The sequence below is a fragment of the Pezoporus occidentalis genome, unplaced genomic scaffold (genome assembly GCF_034315485.1).
Source record: "Pezoporus occidentalis ecotype Australia unplaced genomic scaffold, CSIRO_AGI_Poc_V1 ctg124, whole genome shotgun sequence".
Classification (NCBI taxonomy): Eukaryota; Metazoa; Chordata; class Aves; order Psittaciformes; family Psittacidae; genus Pezoporus; species Pezoporus occidentalis.
Window position 1 is genome coordinate 866,913 of NW_026913038.1, and position 24,763 is coordinate 891,675.

Here is a 24,763-nt window from a genome sequence, read left to right on the forward strand (position 1 = left end):
GTGCTTGCAAATGCTTTCAGGAAGGGATGATCCCCTCTGCTCCTTTTGTGGTCACATGGCTGCTCAATGCACTGGAAAACTCAGCTGAAAGCTGAAGCAAGGCTATGGTCTGTGCACTTTTTTAGGGTTTATGTTAAGGCATTGATCCATTTGTGGACTCCCACGTATGCAGAGGTCAGATTGACTCCTCCTGAAGCTTTTGGTAGATCTGAGTAACCAGTAGACACCTCATACCAGTTTTATTCCTGCCATACCAACTGTTGTCCCCCCTTGCAGTAAGGAGAAGATCCCAGCTCTTATGGCTGCCACAAGAGGTCTAGGGTTGTGGCAATTCTTTGGAGGTCAGATTTATAGAAAAGGGATGCTCTCCTCCAGGGCTCTTGTGATGAACCCAGGAGGTTTTGTTATCCTCACCCACAGATGATGTCAGAGTATTTTCTGAAAGGTGCAAGCTGTGACAAGGCTGAACTGGGCATTGAGAAACAAGACTGCAACTTGTAGATCACAATCAGGGCATTGTCCTATCTGTCACAGGAAAGATGTCCTCCATTCTCTCTTTGGCTTGTCTGTCTAGATCAAATCTTCATTGGAGCCTCTTGGTAGCTCTGCAAGTTCCTTATTTCATTTGGGAATTAAGAGTGGTGGCATAAAGTGCTCAGTGAGAAATGCAACCTCTCAAGCCTCCCACAGTCTCTGTATTTGTCTTACGCTATTTTAGCAAAGAAGTCTTATCCCAAATAAAAGGACATTTGGCATTTTATATAGGCCTATTCATCACCTGGAATCACTCAGTATAGGTCCCGATGATGTTCGCATAACTATGGAAAATTAACCTGACACTCATTTGGAAAGATACATTGCTCTTCTAGGGAGTTGTGTTAAAGTCAGTTCTTATACCTTTGTTTTGCTTTTTCGCCTCCTATAGCAATTCAAGTAAAATTACATGCTTACTGCAAACAGAAGGGAAAGAAACTCCTTGCCTGCAGCATGTTCAGGCTCAGCTCTCCTGCTCCAAGCAGCCACTGAGCCCAGCACTCCTCATTATTTATTTTGTTATGGGGCACTGTCCAAGAGTTATGACCAATGTTCTTCAGATACTGATATATATTACATGTGCTTAGAGGAAACCCATTCATCTGTTCCTTGTCTCTCTCCCCCAGAGCCCGGATTTCCTTGATTGTAAAGCAAGATAAAGCTGCTATCTTGACTTTAAAGGCTCTGGGAAGGAATGTGTTCACGATCTCTCGCTCTCCAGCTCACTATGCAGCCCCCCTGTGATGGACACAATTTATTTTCTCCCTCCAGCTTCCTCCATGCTTGTCTAAATTGTTGAGAGCTTTCTAGATGAAGAATTAAGAGACTCTTTACTCCATAGAGGAACATATTCCCACCCCTTTGCTTTTGGATGAGGAAATCCTCATCCAAAATGTCCTGCCAGGTTTGAATCATCCTTCCTGAAGTGAAGCTGATGCCCCTCTGAGGGGTGCTAGTCTGGTATATGCAATGGTCATGTTATGGCTCTGGCAAAACTGCTGGGATATCTAGGTATCAGATGTATTTATGGTATCATACAAGCTAGAAGAAGACAAATGGGCCCTGTTTTTCCATTGTGTTATTGCACAAAGCATGACGACTGGTGCTGGTGTAGCTAGGATGGAGAGCCACACAAGTCTGCATACATGGAATTAAAAGAAGAAAAAAATGGAAATGGAGCTAGAGAGGTTTTTGTAACTGGAAAAAAACCCATAATAAATCCATGAGCTATGCATAGCCCTGGGGCTTTATGACCATGAGCAGGCATGAGGGAATGACTCGAACTTAACCAAAGTCGTTAATTACCTGGCTGAGATCAAAAGCATAAGTAAGGGAGTATATTTACGATGCACCTTACAGGATATGTTTCAACTTTCTAGATTTTTTTTTATTAATTGGTTTGATTAAATAGATTTAAAGAGCCTGGGCAGAGGGTCCTAAATCATACTCCGTATTGATCTAATGAAATACTCAATAAATTTACTAATATGGCTCCTTTGCTTTGTGCAGTCTGAAAGGAAATGCCACTCTAAATGGTGATAACTCAACGTGGAGCCTCAGTAGTGACTCATGGCGAGCAGGGAGGATGCTGGGAAAAGGTTCTCCTGTGAGTTGCAGGAGTTTAACAGCAGTTCCAGGCTCCTGCCTGCTCTCCCTACAATTGCTTTCCTACCAATTTTCCATTGTATTGACCGGATTCTTCTGTGACTTCTAGATTTCACTGACATTCACCATCTTGCTAAAGTGTGTGATTGTTCGATATATAGCTCAATGGAGACCTCCCCAAGCAGAACTGTATTCCAGAGGTCTCTGCTTTATAAATACACCACACAATGTGTGGTCTAAATAAAATAAATCCTGTGCAGCTCAGGGTAGATCTAATGTAGAAAATGTATGATGTTTATTCCTTCCTGATGCAAGAAATTGAGAATGGCTGGATGGAAAGTTTACAGTTTTTCAGGGTTTGCTTATATTGATGAGAATCAAGAGTTTGGGCAAGGACAAGCCCTTCCTGCCCCAGGGCAGCAGGCTGTTATCACACAGTCTCTTTTGGCTGCAGTTTTGCTGGTGGAGGACTTTGCCATCTCCTGCTGCTGCCCCTTTCCAGATCTGGCTGCTTCCCTAAGCAGTATTTAGCTATTTGTATGGGGGATCCTTAGACCTGTTTCTGACTAAATGAGCTAACTTAGTAAAGGCTACTTAGATGGCTTCATCAGGATGCAGTTGTGTGGGTGATGTAACTGGCATGTCTACAAGGGGGCAAAGGAGGAGCCTGGAGGTGGTGGCAAGACCAGTGCCTCCCCAGATCAGCCTCCAGCCCCAGCTACATATGGCATGTCAGCTGATTTACCTGAATTGTTTAACTATTTAAGCTTTCTTGAGCTAAACAAGTTAGTGTCCATTTAGTGTGTGCCTGGGAAAAGCTAATGCAAGTGAATCTTCTGAAGCCAAGTTTAAATACATGCAAGTCTGTCCATACAAAGCTTTGGCAATTTGGAGTTGAATCTCACCAGACAATAACAGGGCTTCCCAGCAGTTTGTGAGAGCAACCACTGCTTCTGGCAAACATCAACAATTTCATTCATGTGCCAGTTTTGTGTCATACATGATTACAGCTGTAATAGGAAGTCTAATAAGGGTCTTAATTATTTTTAATCTTTATTTCAATTAATAAATTGAGAACAGTACATTTTTGAACACTGTCTCAAAGCCAGTGTATAGCATCGGGGCTCTGCCTATGAGCTGGGGAGACTGTTCAGTCTCATCCAAGCATTAGTGTGGTTTCTCTCTTTCTTACTTATTCTTTCTATTATCTTTTTTCCTTTTTCTTTTGCACTTTTTCTCTTCATTCTCTTTTCTGGGCTGAAATTGATTTTTAACTATGAACATAAATCCTAGAGAAGAGATCCCACTGGTGATGTATTTACTAATGGCTGTGAAAATCAGAACCAGAGCGAGGCAGGAAAGGAGGAAGAAGGCAAAGACAAATATATTTGGAAACAGCCAACTGAGGAACAAATTAAAAATGCCCTTTGAGTAAAAACAAACCAAACAAACAAAAGAGGCTCCCCTCTGAAGAGCACAACCTCAAATCTTTTGTCTGCCTTTATTGAATCTGCATCCCCGGATCTTGGGAACTGCTTATAACTTTTGCCTGTTAGAAAATAACTCCTGACATTAAACAAAAAAGTTGAAAATTTCTTGGTCTCCCAAACCCCACAGTTCTTTCCTCTAAAGTGATGAATTTCTCATAGACTCATAGAATGGTTTGTGTTGGAATGAACCTTAAAGATCTAGTTCCAACCCCACTGCCATGGTCAGGGACACCTTGCACTACACCAGGTTGCTCAAAGGTCCATCCAGCCTGGGTTTTTGTGACATTTTATGATACATCTTTGATGCTGGTGTCTCTTAGTGTAGAAAAATTCTATTTTGTGCAGCCCTCTGCTGATGGATCTCTTTTTTTTTGCTCCATCCTTTCAGGCAGGCAAGAGCTGACTGCATCTGCAGTGAAAAGCCATAGCAGTGGCCCAAGTCCTCTTCGACAATCCCAATGGAGTTGCTTGCTCCTGGAGCAAGTGCTGCAGATCTCCTGGTTGGGGCCTTGACAAGTATTTGACTAGACAGGACTAGGATGTCAAGGGGTATGAATGTTCCCAGGCATTGGGTGCTGGTCACTAGTGGGTAAGGGAGAGAGCCAGGGGCTCTCACATGACTTGGTCTGACCTCTGATCTTTTCCTGTTTCACCTCCTCTGGTTTATTGCACACCTCATGGTGTGCAGCACTGGGGACTAATGTGCCTCCCGCATTAATACAGAGCTATTTCTTCAGTGACTCTTTATAGTAGATATTTCCATGTGTTTAGTTTTTGTCCTTCTACTTGCAGTTTTTTCACCTCCATGAACAGTAAACCACCATGCTGTCACTTCTTTTTAGATAGTTATATGATACCCATGCTACGGATGCTCCTTGTTTCCCATCTTTGCTTCTGGCTTACAGAAACATCTATTATCCTTCTACATTTTCCCTTTGTAATGGAACTGTGGCTCTTTGGAAAATGTACTCAAGGCAAAAGGAAATTATGATCTTTCTAGCACTGATGCATTCAGCAATTTCCGTGGGTGCAGAGACTGGGAGCAGGATCAGAGAGATGCATCCTTCCGCCTTCAGAAAACTTGCCCTCATCTGATGTGCTGTGATACAGTCATTCAGTTCCTTTTAACACCACTGGCTCCTTCCCACCAATGTTAGCAAGGGCAGAAGGGACTTTTGTGTTCCCAAAAAACAAACGAGGAGGACTCTATAAATACTTACACCTGGGTATTTGCTACAGGGGCATCTTCAGTTCCTGAGAGAAAAAATACCCACAGAATACACCTGAAAGTAATTTCTCAGTTTACAAGGAAGCATGCAGCTCCTCAACACATGATCAAATGCTGCTGTTTCTGAAGGTAAACACAATCAAAGATGTCCAGGAAAGAGTTGGTGAGCTTACCAGATTTCTGCATGAAAATAAGCAAGACACCCCCACCACACACCGCCCAAACCAATAGGATGCTCTAGCCATGACCTCAGCGTGTATGATTTGTGTGGGTCACCAGGGGATATAACACCTAGGTGGAATGTGGTCCTGAGGAATTCACCACTTGCCTGTGAAAGGAGCCAGGAGCTGTAATCAACTTACCCACTCTATTTGCTCCTGCTGCTCGCTAATGAGTGAAGACAAAGCAAACAGCACACTTTCAACTCCATCAGACTGAGATATTTACCTGTAGCCAGTTTGTGCCTAATCAAAATTAAAGCAAAGCAGGCAAAATTAGCTTGTTAGCATTTTTCACTGTTAGCATTGGAGAAATGTCACTTTTTGCCTGGGGCAGTTGTGGTAGCTTTACCACAAAGGGAAAAGCTATTGTACCAGCTACGTCCCTAAGCATTTAGTCCTGGGCATCCAAATGGAGCAAGAGTAATGATACGATAGTTTTCTATTAATTTATGCAGAAAAGCAAGGAGGCTGGGGACAGGGTAGACCAGCCTTAGCTCAAAGCATAATGTAACTGGCAAGTAACAAGCACTTTTTAGTCCTCTTTGATGTATGGATTTCTAACTTTTTTCTAACAGAGATGACCCTTTGTAGAAAAATTTTAAGCCAACTGGAAATAGATTTGCTTCCCTCATTTACCATTTCTGTGTCCTTTGGGAATCATCCCCACAGGCTAAAGATCTGTCTCTCTCTCTTAGATGTTGTGCCAAGCAGCATGCAAGTTAGGGCTATTTTGTGTACTGCTTTCTCCAAGTGTCCTCTACAGCATGCTTGGGAAGAGGTCATTTTTTGGGGAAGGATGGCCAGTTGTTCAGAGCCCAAGAACCTGTGTTCTGTTCTCATCTCTACCCAGATTCCCAGTATCACTTCAGGCCAGTTCCTTGTCTGCTTCATACTTCAACTCCCTGCCTGTAACACCAAGAGAGCACCAGGTCCTGTCTCAAAGATAGATACTCAGTAGATGAGCAAGTGCGACGTGATCCAGTGGTGGAAGCTGGTTAAACAGACATGTAGATTTTGGGGCTGACTATTTTACTGAGTAGGCTAAAATTGTTCCTAAAGCTACAAGAGCTTTTGAGTTTGCAGGCAAGTGCATGGAGAGACAGGGCTTGTTAGTCAGCCTGACTGAGGTGAAGTTATAGAGAGCAACATTGTCTTCGAAAACCCAGAATTCTGGCTTAAAACACAGGAAATAGTCTATGTGCACAACAGCACTGGCATTCAGAGTTAAGGTAGAGAGTTCCTGTCAATCTTTAACTCGCCAGAGCAACTTCAACGCTGCATGCAGCCATCTTCTACCAGAATAGTGAAGACAACAACTTCTTTAGACAGAAGCCAATTGAATTAACTATATGAAGGATTTCTGAACAGGTGGTGCCAAGTCCTAGTGCCTTCATTCATAATGTCAATGCCACAAACACAGTGATTTTGTGTGTGTAATTCAGATCACCTCCACAATTTGCAAATATGCAGAGAATAGTCCATCTCTGTAAGCAAATACTGCAGAAACAGTAGTGACCACTTTGCTATAGCTGTAACTGCACTGGTGTTACTGGTGCACTTCCAGTACCAGCAACAACATCCTGGAAATCGGAGAATGCATATTTAAGGCAACGCTTTAAAGTGTTACTGCTAACTCTAAACAGTCAATTCTTCATTACACAGGATAATAGAACGTAGAAGACCGTGGAAAAACCCAGATGAGGGCTCTGCTTTTGTGGAGCAGGGCTCCTGAGGCAGAATAACATCAAGAAACCACTTCTGCTGAGTGAAAGGCTGCCACTGAGTTTGTAAACTGCTTCATCTGAGCTAATAACAGCCATGCTGAGACCCCAAACCAGCATGGACAGGGCAGCTGGGGTGCTTGTTCCCTTGCCAGGCTGATCCAGTCCAGAGGAGCCCCCATGGACAGCAAAGGGCTGATTCTTCCTGTTTCTCAGTGGTGAGCCACTCATGGAGGCACAAAGTCTACCCCAAATTGCTTTCTTCCGAAATGAAGCCCTGTCTTCATTATTTGTCTAAAATATACCCCTGAAATCAGCACATCCTGAAACATTCCCTCTTTAGTATATTTTAAATAACAGCCCTGATATAAGGCACTTTTGGAATAACATTAACATCTGGGCTGACCCCGCCTCCCTACCAAGTTTCAGCCTGATGTTAATTAAAACAGGCAAGTTATAAACCCCAGGAAATGGCAGCTGACCCTTGACTATGAATGCAATGCTGTAATAATATGCAGTAAAAAGGAGGCATAGTCAAACTGCTGCCCAGTTCATTCCTAGAACGATGCTCTTTCTTTCTCACTACTGTGCTCCCTTGATCTGGGAAGTGAGACCATTACCTCACCATCACCTTTGATGGGCTCCTCTCTGTTTTCAGGGTGGTAGGCGGCAGGGAGGCAGCCTGCGTTCCACGAGTCACCCATAAGAAAATGATCCTGGTGTGACAGAAGAAGCTGTCTCTTGTAAATCTGAAAAGTAAAACATGGTTTCCTGACCACGTGTGGTCACTGATGATCCCGTGTTGCTCTCTGTCAGGACAGGGTTAGCCAGAACAGACCTGATGCCTGCAAAAAGAAAGGATTATTCTTTCCACTCTGTATTCCCAGCTGGACATGAATGGGGAAGGTGGAGGAGGATGGCCCCAAGAAAGTGGATATAAACTCCCGAGCTGAGGGCAGAGCAGAGGTTTGCCATGTGCCACCTTCAGAGATGCCACCTCAGCTCTGTGCTGGAGCAGTGAGAAGATGCAGAGTTTACTTGCATGTGTCCATCACTGTAGCTGACCTTTCTTTGGTGGTCCATAAGCAAAAGAGTGTAGGTGGCTGTGATAGTGAGCCAGCTGACAGCTGAGAGCCAGAGTGGTGAGATGGGGTCAGGGTGGAACTGGAGAAACCCCTGAGCAGCATCACCACATCTCTCACTGACTGAATATTAGATGTGATTTGGAAGTAATTAAAGGAATGTTTTTGTTGTTGTTGGAAAATTCAGTGCTGTTGAAATGGGACTGTTTCCTCTCAAGATGTTGCTTTTTGTCAAGCTATGAATGAAAAGGAAAAAAAACAACAAACACAAAAACCCTCCCGAAACAAAACAAAACAAGCAAAACCCCAAATCCAAAGGGCTCCTTGCCCTGCAAGCCTCTCTAAGTAAACCCTATAGGTTTCAGTTCCTGTGGCACATCAGAATCCAGCACGGCAGCGTTCACAGGGTCCCAGAGAATGTATCCCATTGTTAGTAAACAAATTAAGCTAGCTTTTGAGCAGCTACATTTTATCTTCTCTGCGAGCTGGAGGAATCAGGATATGAGCCTACGAAAGGCTGGGATGTAATGGATGCACCCTGCCCCTTCTCTCTTTGAGGCATGGGAAAGGTCAACTTTTGTCCTCTAAAATGTGTCACTGCTATAAATATGACTGCATAATTTATTGCAAATTGTTTAGCAAATTTATTACAAACTATTAATAAACCTCCTTGAAACAGCACAATGAGCGTGTGCAATAAACAAGGAAAATATTTGCTTGATTCAAACCATATTGGATGATGCTAAATTACTGTTGAATAGATACATTTTGAAGGCCTAGAGGGATGAGCGCAGCCAGCGCCCGGATGCTGCATTGCTTGCCCAGAGCACACATGTCAGAAAATGTCGGGGAAGTGACCAAACCTTTTTGTCAATGGTTTAAAGCTGAGATAAGCCCCGAGTGTTTAAATTGGCAATTCTAATAGCTACCTCAATCCAATCCAATTCACAGCAGCTTGGCTTGTAAGGCAATTGGTGATACAGTGTTAATGCCAACTAATCTGATAAAAATTGACACAATGACAACGTTGGGCCATTAGTTACCAGCAGTTTTTATGTCTGTGTAAATCCATCGTGTTTTACAAGGTACAGGGGATTCTGGGAGTCAGGGAATCCTTCTGTTTTTTCCGAACTGTGGAAATAAAGCGGTTTTGCCAGGGAAGCAAACTCATCCTCTTGCCGTGCGCGCTGCCTCTGAGCACGAGAGTGTTAAATGGCAAAATTCATCACAACTAATTTCTATTTGCCATCTATTAGGCTACATTGTTTTGTCCTCAACGTCAGGTTAAATAATGAACCTCTCGGAATAGAGTAAATTAACCTCCACTTTATGTTCATGTCATTGTCAAATGGAAACATCACTTGTACAAATGAAAAAGATTCATTAGTAAAGCTAATGCATAGGCTCCACTCCAGTAAAAGATAAGAGCGATTGAGGCCTTGTCATAATGCCGTGTTGAACCGCTGGCTTGTTATTTATGATGCCTGCCATAATCTTTGGAGATTATTTTCAGCAATGGTAATTAGCACACAATGCATCAGGAACAATTATGGAACAATGTCTTAGCTTGACAGGTATGCCACCCTGCTGCAGGCGAGCTATGATCCATGAGAAATTCAATCAAATCTGCATGCTGCAGGGAGTTTATTAATATTTCTCCTTCCAAGGCAGTTTGAAAGGCAGCTATGCTTGACCGGCCACCCAAAAATACTTAGCAGCGTGATATGAGTGTGCTCCTTGTTAATACACACCTATCTGCACAGAGCCTTCCTATGCGCTTCCAGCTGATTAAAATAATGTCTGTGATTTTGCTGTTTGCCACAGTGACGAGAAAATTGCTACCTCCCCTCGCTGGCCACGGGGCCTCATTCAGGGTAGGCTGTTGCTAAAGGAGCTCTGTAACGAAGTGGCAAATTCCTGCACTGACACAAATCCTGTAAGTCTGCTCAAAGCAGTGGGACTATGCTGATTTACAACTCCTTACATCCCAGTTTAGGAATCAAAGTATCCCCGATGAAGGCAATTTTCCACTGAATAGCACAAATGCAACAGCGTGGCAGTTTCTTGTTTCTGTGTGAAGCCTCTCACGAGAAATGTGGGGCATCAACAGTGCACAAAGGAGAGGTGTCGTTGAGGAGTATTGCACATGGATGGTAAGCGTGGGACAGTTTAGAGGTTGGACATCAAAGGTCCTTGGAGCAATGGAGGTTATTGGCCCCCCCAGGCAGGATCAGTGTGGAGCAAGGGGAGTCTCATCTTTGCTGCCCTATTTGAGCTGTAAAGTGTCCTCTTGCCACCCCTTATCCACTCCCCTAAAAAAGTTGTTGCCAGGTGGCTGAATGCAGCTTCCATCCTGCACAGGATGCAGGAACTCAGGAATGCAGGATGGGGCTGTGGGAATTACCAGCTCCTGTAGAGAGTTATGGGAGATAAGTGGGAATTGGGCTCATCTGAGCTGGCTTTATAAACCTGAAGGCTTGGGACAGTCCTGTTTCCTGCTGGCAACTTCCATGACTTACAGCAGCATCTCATTTCAATGGTCAGTGGAAGGATCACCTCTCTTTTTCCAGGCTACCTAGGCTATCTTAGGGCTCCATAAATGCCAGACAGTAGCAGGAGACTGAGATCACAGAAGGCATATAAAGCCTAAATTCTTCTGTGGTTGAGGAAGGTAGGACCCCAAACGCATTTAGGAGTGTTGTAACTCCAGCTGATCTGCCATGAACCACTTTATTTCCATAGGGTTCAGAGAATTCCTGCCATGTGACTGCTCATTACTTCCGTGAGCCAGCACAGAGTTAATGTATGTGGCACATGCGGTGGTTGTAGCCCCCCCGCCCAGTGTAGATGTAGCATCTGTGGCTACAACTGATTTTAGTACCTGCTGAATAATCCTTCTGTTGTTTTAGAGACAATGGCACATGCACCATCGTTTTGTTGTTTTCTTTTTCAGTAGTGGCATGTGGATCTTCCAGCCAACTTCTAGACCTGCCTAGGAGTGCACAGCAGAACTGTACAAGATGGGGCCAAGCTGAGGTGAGGAGATACACAAATCATGTATCAGTCTTTAGAAATTCAGTAGTTTTCTAGCTTCATTAAAAAATAACAGTACAAAGCCAGAGAGCACCTTGGCTACGTCTTAAGAGGACTTTGGCTTCATGTTTCTGGGCAACCTGATACAGTTGAAGACGTCCCTGCTCAGTGCAGTGGGGCTGGACTAGATGACCTTTGAAGGTCCCTTCCAACCCAGTTTATTCTGATTCTGTGTTTCTTAGATATGCAGATTGAGATAACTGCCTGATAAATACTGTTTAACGTCTTCTTTGGTTACTAATAGACTGGGGGATACTTTATCATCCTCATTTAATAAAAATACATCACTCTGCTTCTTTCTATGTGCAGAAGTGGAAGTGCTAAATGCACATTTCTGCCCATTCTGCATCATTATTAATGATTTATCATTGTCATCCTTTAATAGGCTTATATAATGATTAGGATTTCTTTTGTTCTTAATAATGCTTAAAGATCATTAAGAAAGAGAATTCATGCACACATGTCAGCGGGTGAAGAGACACCCTTAACACAGGGGGACATCCTGGGTGGAGAGCAAGAATGTGGAAAGGATGGCTGGTTGCATTTAGCAGCACCAACCATGTTATAAAATCATCAGTCGGAAAGGAATTGTTGCTTTTTGTTTATTTTAACATCATTTTCCATGGGGACTGCTGCTAGGGGCTGAAAGGCACGTCTGAGTTGTGTTTTTCTCTAATGCAAACATTGTTCGGTACTTCTGTTGCACACAAGCTCTTTCCTTCCTCTTGTTTGGTATTTAAATGTATGGATGGCTTGTGATTAGGAGCAGGTGGAGAGGGAGAACAGGACAAAGTGATTTTAAGTCACTCCTCTTTTGTGCCACCATCTGTTCCTAGGCTGGAGTGAAAGTGAATGCACACAAAACTGATCGGCACCATAACTTTTCCAAAGAAAATGAGGATGATCAGGAGAATCCCAGGGGACATAGGCCTGATGGGAGAGGTCACACCCTCCTCCTCTATACCCTGACAGATTGCTGTGCTGCTTTTCTGCTTGGAACAGACAAGCCGCCATTTATTAATTATGGGTTGTTCTGCTGCTGAACCTAAAACTTGGGCCCCCCCGTGCTCAGTGCTGTATTAACACAGAGCTCAGCGGCAGTCATTGGCCCCAAAGACCTTACAGTTTGCATGTAAGAATAAAGAAAACAGATGGATACAACAAACCGACTGCAGGAGCATGAAGTAACCATGAGACAATTATGATCCGTTAAACTATTCAGGTCAGGAAATGCACTGCAATACTATCCTCAATTGAAACACTAGAAGGATGCTAAATGGGCAGAGGGCAGAGTGTAATGATTAGATTTGGGACAATGGATTGAACGTTCTATTGCAGACATTGCCACAGGATTTTTAATGATCAGTTTTGATTATAGCTTGTGTTTTACATACTACCCAAGGAACCTGTATCTCCAGTTGCTTTATAGCTCCTTGATGTGCACCTTGTGAAGACCTAGAGGCCTGGTATTTAACGCTCACATTAATTTTGATGAGCACTGAACTGATCACTGAGGCTTGCACATCTCAGAAGTTGAGTATCTCCCCTCAGAAAACAGCTTTGGTTGCCGTAGCCATCCCTGCAAAACATACCTGCCACTCCACATACCAAAAAGCACTGAAAGTTGTTTGGGAACAGGCTCAGGATGTTCCAAAGGCATTCGCTCAGTGTGTTTGTGAGTCAGCTCAAGGTGAGAGACCTTTAGAGGGCACTGAAAAATACCTAGCCGGGCTTCTAGATTCTACACTGATGGTGCTGTGGACATGGCACCTGGCAGAAAGAAGCCTAACGTGATTCCAACCCCAAATTTAGCACAGGGACTGTGCTTCACGTGGGCAGAGCCTAAAAAGAGTGCAGGATACAAGCAGCTAGTTGTGAAGCTGGAGATGTGTGGTGTGTGCAGGTACCTGCAGCCCTTCTGCGCTCAGGAGCAGCCTAAGCTTTGTGTGCTCCTCACTTGCCTTCTGTCCAGCACCTACTTGCTCAGTGCAGAGCAACACTAGACATCATGCTGTGGTATCCAGCTGAGAAGATCCCTATGGACATTCTTGAGGGACTGAAGACAGTATCAGCCTACCAAGCTAATGAATGCTTTCCACCTCTGCCCACCTCGAGGAAGGCTGAGGTCCCTCAACAGCTGTCTGCTCGCTTTTAATGGACTTCTCTGAAGGTGACGCTGGCCTGAGATCTTCAGTGATGCTGCTGCAAACATCCAGTGAATAAGGACAGAGTGAGGATTTCCCTTAGAGGCTTTGAATAGTTCGTTGCTCAGAGTAAAGTGTCTGCCTGTTGCTTGAGGAGCCTGTCCAGATAGAGGGCTTTGCTGTACTTGTACTCACCTTCTATGAATGTTTGGGTTGGCTCCAACCTATTGTGGCTCTCCAGAGTTTTACAACTTTAAATCAGGTATTCAGTGGTCTTTGACTCCACGTTGGTCCATACAGCCAAACCCTGACAAAAACTGTTTAATGCCTTATACAAGTTATTTTCTTTTTAATGATTCCGGCCAGAGATGCTGAGTTGAAGAACCAAACTAATTTCATGTGCTTCTCCAACACCCCATTATGACATTTATGACATATTTTTCTGTTTAGAGGGATGATTTTTTCCAGATGCCAGCACATCTAAAACTACCTAATGAGATTTCCACAGATGTAGAGCTTAAAACCGTCTACAGTATTTTTATTTTTCTCTCTAAGTGATGATGCTTTCCAACTGAAACATTTCCAGTATAAAGCACTAGAAACAGTTCAATGTGTATCAGATTCATAGACAGAAAAGCTTGTTCATTTTAAGGCAGGTATTGTAATTGAGTCTTGGATTTTCTACCACTTGATTTGAAATGAGTTTTTTCTTTGGTGTTGGTCAAGATTTAAAGACCAAATTCCAGATCTGGAGTTCAAGGTGGACAGGGATCACTTCAAAGGCTCTGTACCTCTTCTCTGCAGCAACACCACTTCCCTACACATAGTGTCTTGCCTTCTGCATTGCAAAGAAGGTATCATTGGATCTGTTTTACACTAGGAAAAGATGAAAGATGAAGTGACCAGTGGGTCAATCTCCCTCTTTTCTCCATGGCTGGGAGAAGACTTTGTTTCTTTGAGGACAGTTGATGCTTTCCCTTTCTTGTTATTTTCATCCTTTGCAGGATGGTGATGGTGAGTGGTCTCTACAGGGCGGACTCTACCCCTCTACTCCCTGCTCTTTTTCCCCTAGTCTGCCCATTTAGGAGGGAGGAAACTAGGCTGAGAATTGTTTACCCCACCAGACGAGGCACTGTGCAAGGTCATTTAAGGTCCCCAGAAGAAAGCCAGGCAGATGCAATGTGGTTGTTATTTGATGAGAGCCTCAGCAAGGCAGGATGTTTATACTGCTGCTGGATGGTCATTTTCACCTTTGTTCTTTACACTTTTCTTTCCTAATGCAGCTGATGAGACCCATAGTTTGTTCAGGATCAGGAAAAACATCTGACTCCTTGAGAGCCATTCCCCTGGTGAATATGGAACAACACAAGCAAAAGATCTTGTGTTATTCTGTGGCTGGCACCAGGATTACTCTCTTGGATGTAATACCCAGGATGTGGAGACATGAGAAAGCTGTTCAACCATGTATTGGGTGGGTGTAAATCCTGCAACCTACTGCTTCCCCACATTTCTTCTGCTTTCACACAGAACAATTATTATATTTCAGTGAAGAATGACCCCTATTACACTTGAAATAAATTGCAGCATTGTCTGGAAATATTTAAGCTGAATCTCTTTCACTCCTGTAGGAGCAGAACACCCACAACCAAGGAAGGGAGGCTGGGCCGTTCCAGCACTGAACTCAGCCTTGCAGATGTCTGTCACCTGTTTCTAAGGAAATGTGCAAGTGTTTGGGAAAGAGCTGGGCTTCGTTGTTATTGTGGGAATCTGAAACCACTCTGAACTTTGCCCTTCTATCCCCTTTCCAAATTTCTTTTTCTGTTTTTTACAGAAGAGAAATTACTATGCTCATACTTCACTCACTGCTTTGCATTAAGGGCTCTCTTCTACAAAATGCCAAGTGCTCTTAACTCTTGTCCAAGCTCAAAGTTGCTCTGACCTTGCCAGAATTGAGCTATAAGATTCAGATTTGGCCATAAGCTAGAAAGTCAATCTCTAGCCCATGTTAACTGATCTCTTCAGGCAACACCCCCACTCCTGGCTGGGGAAGGGTGTCATTCAGCATGACACATGGTATTAATACGTAAGAACAGACCATACCTGCAGTAGTGTTTCCATTTGTGGGGCCCATACCTCTTGCACTACTCGGCAGTGTGCTAGGCAGGAAAATGAGTAGTGTGCCTTCAACCAGCTAGTGGGGCTGCTAAACAAGAAGCTATTGGTCCCTCATGGAGAAGGGCAGAAGCTGGATGCCTGTAGAACAGGAGAGAAAATCTTGTGGTCTGGATCTGGCCCCAGTCTTCTTTCTGAATAGCCCACAGCTAGGTTACTCCCTTTCCATTCTCACCAACTGCATGAGACTCTTAACTGAGCTCCATCACTAAAACCTTGTTCCTTCACCCCAGCAGTTTGGCAGGTCACTGTGCTTCTCAGGAATGCAAATAAGAGAAAGCCTTAGCAAGTGGAAAGCATGGTATGATGCTTGTCATGAGGAATCTTCCCAAACTAGTGCCATTGTTACGCAGCAGTCTGTCCTTCTCAGTCCAAGCACAGTCATGGCTTGGAGAAGCTGCTTTCCAGGCTTCAGACTGTGAGCAGAGCTCATCTGACTCCTCCATGGGAAACAAACACACTGCAGAGCTGGATGTTGTTTTACAGGAGAGGTGCCCCACATCTGGTACAACCTCATGGACACCAAGTTTAATAAATCAAGAGCAGGATCAAGACAATCATCCAGATGCTGTATTGGGTGGGACTGTCAGCTGGGATAATTTTGGATCCAGAAGCAGGTTCATGTCCCAGCAAACAAAAGAGGTATGGGTTTAGTTGGAGTTAAAGACAGCTTGAATATCTGTCGCCTGCTCCCTCAGTGGAATGTTTTGGTGTTAGAAGCTATCTAGAAGAGGGTGAGAATATTGTCCACCTTTGCATTTTGTGTAATAAAATGATCCCTGGTCAGCTGCCCGGTCAGTTAAGAATAATGCATCCACCACTTTGCATGATTAATCAGATGTCAGGATGTATGCTCTCTCCCAGCATATCATCCCATGGCAGCCAGCAGCGCGTTTACAAATGTAGAAAGAAAGAAAAAAAAAGCAATAATAGGAAAAAGAATTATTTTTATGTGTACTTGTCTGAAGACATATTTTTCCATTCAGTAATTTGAAAAAAAATAACCATCTGGAAAAAATCATATTACGGACAAGGCATGTCATGACATTTACAGCAAATATTTTTGCTGCTAGTATCAAAACCAGCCCTTTGCTCTATCAAGGGCTGAATATTCGTATACACATAAATGTTCAGTAAATAAAAGGGCCTCTGTAGAAACTCCTTGCTGGGCAATCCTGCGCTCCCAGAGTTCACATTCTCATTTGTTTATACTTTTTTCAAACCCCTATTTTTTGCATCTCAGATGTAAGTGCCTGTAGTTCCTTTCCTTTGCCCTTTTGGTCTCAGGAGGATGACAATAAAAGGCACTTCTGTGGAAAAAGTCCTGATGTAAGTAAAGGTATCAGGAGGTTATGAGGTCATGAGCATAAATGAGGCAAAGTTTCCAAAGAAATTATCAAGAAAATTTATAATCGTAGGCAGTCTTGTTGAGCCAGAAGAAGAAATTAAATGTGTGCATCGTGTGCCAGGTTTTGAGAGGGAGCAGAGAAAGAAACCAAACAGCTCCTGTCATCTTCTAGATTGGTTGGAGCCTCCTAAGTATGTTGTTGGTCCCTGCAAGCTGCACTGTGGCAGCAGTGCTTGCGGTTGAATGACAACTCCCCTCTCTGTGGCACTCCTCCTACTGAGGTAGAAGAGCCTTTATTAAAACTCAGCACTCTTTTTGAGTCTAGAGGCTAATGTATGGGTTACATGAGGTGTACATCTTGCACAGGGTCTTTTTCACATAGGCAGGGTGCCCCCAGTTTGGGTTATCTGCAGTCTGTGCATCCTACAGGATGTTTTCTCCTTTGGGGTATCTGGAGCACATTCCTGGGATGCTGCAGGGTCCAGTATCCGTACAGGTATCTGCATTCCTCTCCAAAGCAGCAGCTCTGAGGATACTGTTTCAGTAAAGATCATGCCTTGAAAAGGTGAGATGTCAGCATCTACATTGGGGTGGCAGAAAGAAGGAAATTACGGCTTTGGTTTACAGAGCAGTAAGCAGTGGTGACATTGGCAGCCAGATGTTCCCAGGGTGTGGGTGTTTGGATGCACAGGTTTCCCTGTGGCCAGCCTCTGTCTGTTGAGAGGTTATGGGCTGTAACGTTCATACTGCTTGTAACATCCAATTACCATATGCACTATAAACTCATATATATCGTGGGCTTTGAATGTTCCTTTAAAAATATAATTTAATATATTAAACTATAGAAACTGTCAGGTAGTACTGATACTTATATTTCTTTATCGTATGTATTATCATACCTTTAAAATCTAAAAGGTTCTAGGAATTCTCCCTGTTTTGCATGGATTCTGAACATAACCTACTATTTTACTCAAGCAGGCACTTTGCAACTGTTACAGTTAATTTTAAATATATTTTCCTCTTAGCATCTTATGAGCACTGCCTCCCAAGGTGCCTCCACAAATGATGGAGGTAGCAGACAAGCAGTTGTTCTGTTTAGCCTCCTTGAAATGGTAACGTGGTAATTCTTAATCGCAGCATGTGACTCCTTTGACATAAAGGAAAAGTGCTTCCTTCTCTGGGAGGAGGGGCAGTGGAAATGAATCTTCTTAACAAAAATCAATACCCCAAAATTTGAAATCAGTTGATGCAACTGAGTTCAACTTGCTTATTAACAGACCTGACCAATCAGTTCCATGTGCTCCCTGTTGCTAAGTTGCCTCTATAAACAAATTGATTAATTGATTTATATTTTTCCCCCCAAGGCCTTTTAGTGTATAAGCAGGTCAGGCAGCTATGATTTCATTCTGCTCATCTGCTCAGCACTGGCTTTGTAAATCAGGTTGGAATCCCAGTTCTTCATCTCAAAGATCAGCAGTGTCATCTGAAAACTCAGAGAGAGAGGTGGATTCATGGAGAAACTTCAGCTCTCTGAGAAGATGGGGAAAGAGTGGGACTGGATTTCAGTGTGGGAGTGGAAACTATCCACCATGTCCCTGAATTTGGAGTTCTTAGGTCAGAACCTGTCCTTATAGCTTCAGACTTAGTTTGAACTGGAAAAAAAAGTAAGGAATAAACGTACGGTTTTAATTTGGCTTTCTCTTCCAGCTGTTTCTGAGTGAGATCTTGACTGAAAATCTGTTTGAACTGGCTATATTAACCTACCTCTATGATTTGAGGCCAGATTCTAGTGAGAACAATGTCTGAGATTTTAGAGATGTCACAAATAGCCCTAGGCCTCAGTTTGCTATTAAATTTGTGTTTAATCTCGCCTCTACAGCAAAGCTGCCTTTGCAGATGGTCCTGGTGGCCCTATTGCTGGGCATGATTAGAAGCTGGGTCTGTTTTGCTCAGCATGTTACTGCTTGACAATTCACCACTGGGTTTTTGAAGCTGTGTTCCCGATGCCAGGCAGAAAGGCAGCCAGAGCAAGCCTGTTGCAGCTTCAAAGTCAGAAAACAAAGATATTCCCACAGTACACTGAACAAAATGAAAAAAAACAAACAAAATAAACCAAAAAGAAGAGGAAATCTAGAGTCTTCACTGTGTCAGCAGTAGCAAAGGAGACAAAGGGCCAGGTCTGGAGCTGGCATAGCCACAGGGGAAGGAAGAACCACAGCTGCCTTTTATTGCAGAATGATGCAAGCTGGATGCAGGCAGCCCCTTTTAAACTTCCTTAAACCCAATCTATCTTCCTGCTACTCCACCCTATGTGACAGGCTGTTTTAAGAGGTAAGAAAAGCATCTTGCTGAATAGCTTTGGAGGCTTGCTGCCATTAGCAGAATGTTTAATTCCTTAGCAAATGATTTCTGGACTTAGTTATTTACTTAATTAGCTGTGATTGTATTGAATGAATTCCTAGTCTTAAAGCTGAATGGGAAGTATGCATGCGCAAAGACTAGGTACTGCAGGACCTGTGCAAACGGCAATTGATACCATGGAAGTGTGTGGAAATTACTGCTGGTGTGTGCCTTGGTAGGTTACTACTGGGGGAACAGGTTAACAGAAAAGGAGACTGGCAAGATGATCTTGAGTCTGCTGGATGTATTAGTAAAGAGATCAAACCTAAAATGTTTTAGCCAAAATTTGGAATGTTTTCAGTTGTAAAAAGGCGTCTTTCCTGAATCTGGAAACACACAATGAATTGGGTATCTAGGGGGTATTTTGGATTAAAATCAGCTATTTCAAAATGCTAATAGTTTATATACTGGCATGTCACTTCATGTACTTCTTTCCTTTCTGTTCCCCTACACCCTACTTAGATGAAGAAGCCAGAGAATGCAACAACAGCCGTATCTTTCTGGAATGGGTTCCTCCGTATCTCCTCGGTTTTACTTTTCCTAAAGTTGTGGATTTTCTGGGTGTTTTCACAATTTTTCAACTGCAAACAAACTGAAAAACAGCAGAAAATCAACTGGAAAAAAGAGAGTAAAAATGGAGGGGGAAAAATAGGGGAAGTATCAGTGATTCCATCACAGTAAGTTTCAAAACCTAGTGGAGAAGAAAAAAGAAGGGGGAAAAAAAAAGGCTTTAGAAAAATCACCACAAATATTTCAGAGTGAAAAGTTTCGGAATAAAAAAAACTATGACATTTTTAAACAGTTCTTCTGTTTGTTTAAATCAGTTCCAGCGCTATCAAGTTAGCTTAGAAACAGAAGTGTTAGAGTCAAGAGGTTCAAAATGCAGCCATTTAAAGAGCAAATTGAATTTCCAGAAGGATTTCATAGTCTTCTGTAGAGAAAGATTGATGCTTTTTGGGAGTCAAGGTTTGGACCAGGCTTGGGATTTAAGGCTGAAATCACACAAACTTTGTTTCTGTAGTTTTTGGCTGCACAGCAGCAAACATCTTGCTCCATTATCTTGATTTGCAAAAGCATCACAAGAGTAGTTGCTCTAATGAGCTCTTGGTTCTTTTCCCATTTTAGGTTAGATGCAAACCCAAAACACTGGTGGCTGATTCAGACCTTGGGATTTGAGCCTGAACTTATCCCAGAATTTAGAAGTGTTGATCTTCAAGATTTTGGCTTTTACCTATTTCCAGTCAAAATACATTTCGCATGACTTAATCACTTAGTTAAGTAAATTGAAGGCGGTTAATTGTTTGTTTCTTTCTTTAGTCTCAAAGTAATTAAAAGTTAATTCTTTCCATAGTTGAAACTATACTCTGAAGCAGAAAAAAATTAAGATTTTATTACTACCAAGGGTTTTGTTATTGATCCTAATGATATAATTACGCTTGTCCTCAAGGTGATTCAAGGTAATAATGCCTTTTCTCTGTAGATTTGAGGTCTCACCAAACATTAATTGAATACCTGTGCTGGTTTTGGCTGGGGTACAGTTAATTCTCTTCACAGTAGTTTGTACGGGGCTGGGTTTTGGATTTGTGCTGGAAACAGTGCTGATAATATAGGTCCGTTTTAGCTATTGCTGAGCAGTACTTGCACAGAGCCAAGGCCTTTTCTGCTCATCACTCCACCAGCAAGGAGGCCGGGGGTGCACGAGGAGTTGGGAGGCGACACAACCAGGGCAGCTGACCCCAACTGACCCAAAGGACATTCCATACTATATGACATACTGCTAGCATGTAGAGCTGGGGGAAGCTGGGAGATGAAGAGGGGGAAGTTCAGAGTGAGGACATTTATCTTCTCAAGTCACCATTATGCGTGATGGAGCCCTGCTTTCCTGGAGATGCCTGAACACCTGCCTGCAAAGGGAAGTGGTGAATGAATTCCTTGGTTTGCTTTACCAAGACTTGGTAAAGCTTTGGTAAAGCTTTGTGTGGCTTTTGCTTTATCTATTAAACTGTCTTTATCTTAACCCACAAACTTTTTCACTTTTACTCTCCCCACTCCAGCTGTGGGGTAGTGAGCAAGTGTCTAGATGGTGCTTAGCTGCTGGCTGGGGTTAAACCATGTCACTACTTCACCTTAGAAACAAGATAGGCTAACGCTTGTGTGCTACAGTGGCTATTGCATTAGCTTTAAGTGTAGGCAGACTAGGGCATAACATTGCCAGGGAACACGTATACGCATTGCTCTCTGTGTCTTTACAGCCAGCCAAAGAAAAGTGTGCAATGGTCCCAGGGCTGGTACTGTCTTTGCCCTCAGCAGGGCCATGTGGTGGCCTCAGAGCTTGTCTGGATGCCACCAGCTGGGACAGCCCTGGGCTGTGCTCTGTTTCTTAGAACAAATAAGACCCCAGAACAGAATGCAACTGAAGAATGACAGGCCAATGTATATTTAGGAGTAGGAAAAGAAGATTTTCCTATTTCAATCCATCCTTTCCCTGGCTATCAGCAAGCAGATACTAGATCAATAGGACATGGCTTACACCTACTACCATGGTGAGGCAACCAGGGCCTTCCCCTGGTGCATACTAATTTTTGTTTCTCTCCTCTTGCCACTTTGGCCCTTTTATACATTTCTTCACTGTACTAGAAATTTCTTTTATGTATCAAAGAAAAGAGCCTTAAAAGATCCCTTCAAATGCCAAAACATCAGAAACAGTGGAGAAATGTAGCATGACATTCAAGTTTAGGCATGTTTTTTCCTCTGACTGCTTCTTTTCATCTCTATAGGAAAGAGGGACCTTTTAATATGGGTCTTGTTGGGTGTTCATTTTGTTTTCAGAGTTAGGACACTAACTCTGACATCCCCAGGAGTGTATGACCTCTATCTCTCAAAAAATACAACAGACAAAACTACTCCTCATAATTAATCATAAACTTTATCTCTGATTAGTGCACCAACAAAACAACCTTTTCTTATGCCACCATTTGATATGCCGGACATATGTCAGAAAAGACATGGGCCATCCATATCTTATCTTACATTAAGAAGAGTTATCCAGAAATATACCTTCATTACTGTGACAGTCATGTCAAAAAGAATCGATTTATTGTCAACGCATCTAACCTAACAATGTTAATGGACTCTTCTGACATCTTCTTCTCATTTGTTTCCTACATGCCTATCAAAGAGACGATGCAAGCTCTGGGGAGTGGTGTGTGTATGTGTTAAGAAAGCCCATGAAGGCTCCTTGGATTGCTTATGATGAAGTGAGGTGGGGATGCAGAAGGAGGAATTGGGAAGAGGTTTCTCCAACACCAGAACAGACCTAACGTAGAACTTCAGCTTCCTCTGCTTCTGTATTTCCTCAAACTTTAACAGTTCTTCTGGGGATTAGTTAATGAGGTTGATTACTCCACTGGTTAGCAATATCTGGAAAGGATTTACCTGCATTTCACCTCTGCATATTTACTTGTGGCTCTGATGGTGCTCAGCACTGCTGTGAAGGATAGATGTCCTCTGGGGCTGTCAGAAGGTGAATATCTGATACTGGGCAGGAGTGTTTTTTATGTTGTGTCTTTGCCAAGTCAGTCACTGGGAAACCTATTCTGAGAAAGGCTCTGCATTCCTGTTATGAATGAACTTGCCTTCTGCCAAAGTATGACTGGCTGTCTGCTGCTAATCAGTGGTAACAGGATGACCTTTGCAAGTGAATAGAGCAAAAGGCAATTTGTCTTATAGAACTTGTACAACTGTTTTGTTTAGTGAAACAACGTGATTATAATCTTCCCACAAAGGCACATAAACAATTAAAGTAAATTCCCTCACATGTTGCTAGGTGTTTACATAACTCATCCTCCTCTCTTATCAAATGATGTGTACAACGCAGTCCTGACTCTGGCAGAACTTGGATCGTGTAAGCTTAATCAAACCTGGTAAACAAATGTGTTTCCTATAATGCTGGAACAGCATCAGCACAAGCCAGCACACATTTATTTATGCACCTAGGCTCTGTTTTAAAAAAGATTTCCAGTCACCAGCGTGCAGTACTTAAACAGCCAGGGGAAATACAGGAACGTATGCTATAACTAAGGGCATAGATACCACTCTCTTGGTGCCCGTTGTATTTTCCACTTCCCCAAAACTGCCAGTTTTTGGTTTGAGTTTGTTATTCGAAAGATGACTGAGAGGGCCAGACTGTTGGTTTTTGTATTTTCTACTTCAAGTTAAAGCTATCACAAAATTCTTTGTTTACAAGCATTTACCAAGTGTACCCCAAAGAAGGGATGTGAAGCTTTCTGCTGCCTTGACACTGTCCTGCTGTGTCTGGTCTTGGTTCATTCAAATGTCATTTCACAGGGGCTGAACCAAATGATCAAATTGCTCATATAACCCTAAGGTCTGAGTCTTAAAAGTTTTCTTTTTCCCTTTCTTTTTTTTCCTTTCCACTTTATGTGGGAAAGCTACAGAACCTACTTTCAGTGCACAGGAAAAAGTGTGTTAATGTGCCAACATCAAGTGAATTCCACGAGTCTTCTATTCATTAAACTCCCAGTTCCTCTGCATATAATTTATGTCAGTTCGGTTATGCTCCTCCAGGGTGTGCTACTAAAAGAAAAAAGAAACAGGTATTTAGCCAAAAAAGAGGTGTTTTTGGCTCCAGAAATCAACTTGCACCTCCTGACAAAGGAAAAAGACATGTTTTGCCAAAAAAACAAATAACCAGGCCTATTTTTTAAAGCCTGCAGTTAGAAGGCATAACATTTACATTGTTCTGTAGCGATTCCCTTTTCCTAACACATGTGCAAAACAAACAAACAAAAAAACCCCTTATTTCTCTCCATTATTGGCCTTGTACATTCATGACCCTGCTTATAAGATCTAGTGGTGACTTCATGCTTGTAGAGGGCTGTTTGGTGGTGGATCTGACCCAGACCATGGGCCCGAATACAGCACTGCAGCTGGGAATGATTAACTCTGCGCCCAGGTTTTGACTTGGGCTCCTGGATAGTGAAGCTGACTTTTGGAGAGTGTGAGACAGACCAAGTCCAAACCTCTTAGCCAAACGCTGTAATGTTAAAAACAAAAGGCTACATTACTTCTGCTCATGGAAAAGTACTTTCACCAAGGACAAAACTATGTGATTCCTGCTGCCCCTTGCCCCTTTTTCTGTTCTCCTCGCCAAAACCAGCTGGGTCCTCCTGAGATTTCTTGAAGCCTCAGGTTTAGGGGCTGGAGAGAGCCAGTGAGGCCGATTTGCTGGGAGGCATCAGGTTGCACAGTGCCCTTTGTTAGACTCTCTAAGTTAATTATGCTAATCGGAGCCCTGAGAGTTCTCAAACAAGCCACATAAATAAGTCTGCTTCCTCTTTGGCAGAGCCTGGACCAGGGGCAGTACAAGACCCTCTGTAGCCATAGGGATGAGGAGCAGATGTACATTAAGGGGGAGGGATCCACTGCTGCTCTGCCTTGTGATGGGGGCAAGAATGAGGTGTGCTGTGAGAGTATTTGAACCTGATTTCTGAGGTCCTGGCTGAATCTGTGTTACTTCCCTCCATAAATTCTGGCAGGCTCTAAAGCCTCATCTATAAAAGAAAGTGAGAGACAGAGAAACTCTGAAGACAGGTTCTGAGTGGGTGGGAGACTTGATTAATTGCAATGTCAGACAAAAAGAGAAGGACATATTTTAAAGTAACAGCAAGACCTTTCCACTGAAATAAAGTAATTCTTGAATGTG

General features: G+C 43.0%; 2 long non-coding RNA genes across 2 annotated transcripts in view; both read left to right on the forward strand.

Annotated features, from left to right (window-relative positions):
- The first annotated feature begins 10,273 nt into the window (after window positions 1-10,273).
- Window positions 10,274-18,228, forward strand: LOC134157998 (uncharacterized). Its single transcript, XR_009962563.1, has 4 exons — window positions 10,274-10,684; window positions 10,835-10,917; window positions 14,402-14,589; window positions 15,527-18,228. It is a non-coding gene; the product is annotated as an uncharacterized LOC134157998 (long non-coding RNA).
- Window positions 18,229-18,258: 30 nt separating this feature from the next.
- LOC134158000 (uncharacterized) overlaps window positions 18,259-24,763 on the forward strand; it is a 28,117-nt gene continuing 21,612 nt past the window's right edge. The window contains exon 1 of the long non-coding RNA XR_009962565.1: window positions 18,259-18,969. This is a non-coding gene — a long non-coding RNA (uncharacterized LOC134158000). The remainder of the gene's footprint in view (window positions 18,970-24,763) is intronic.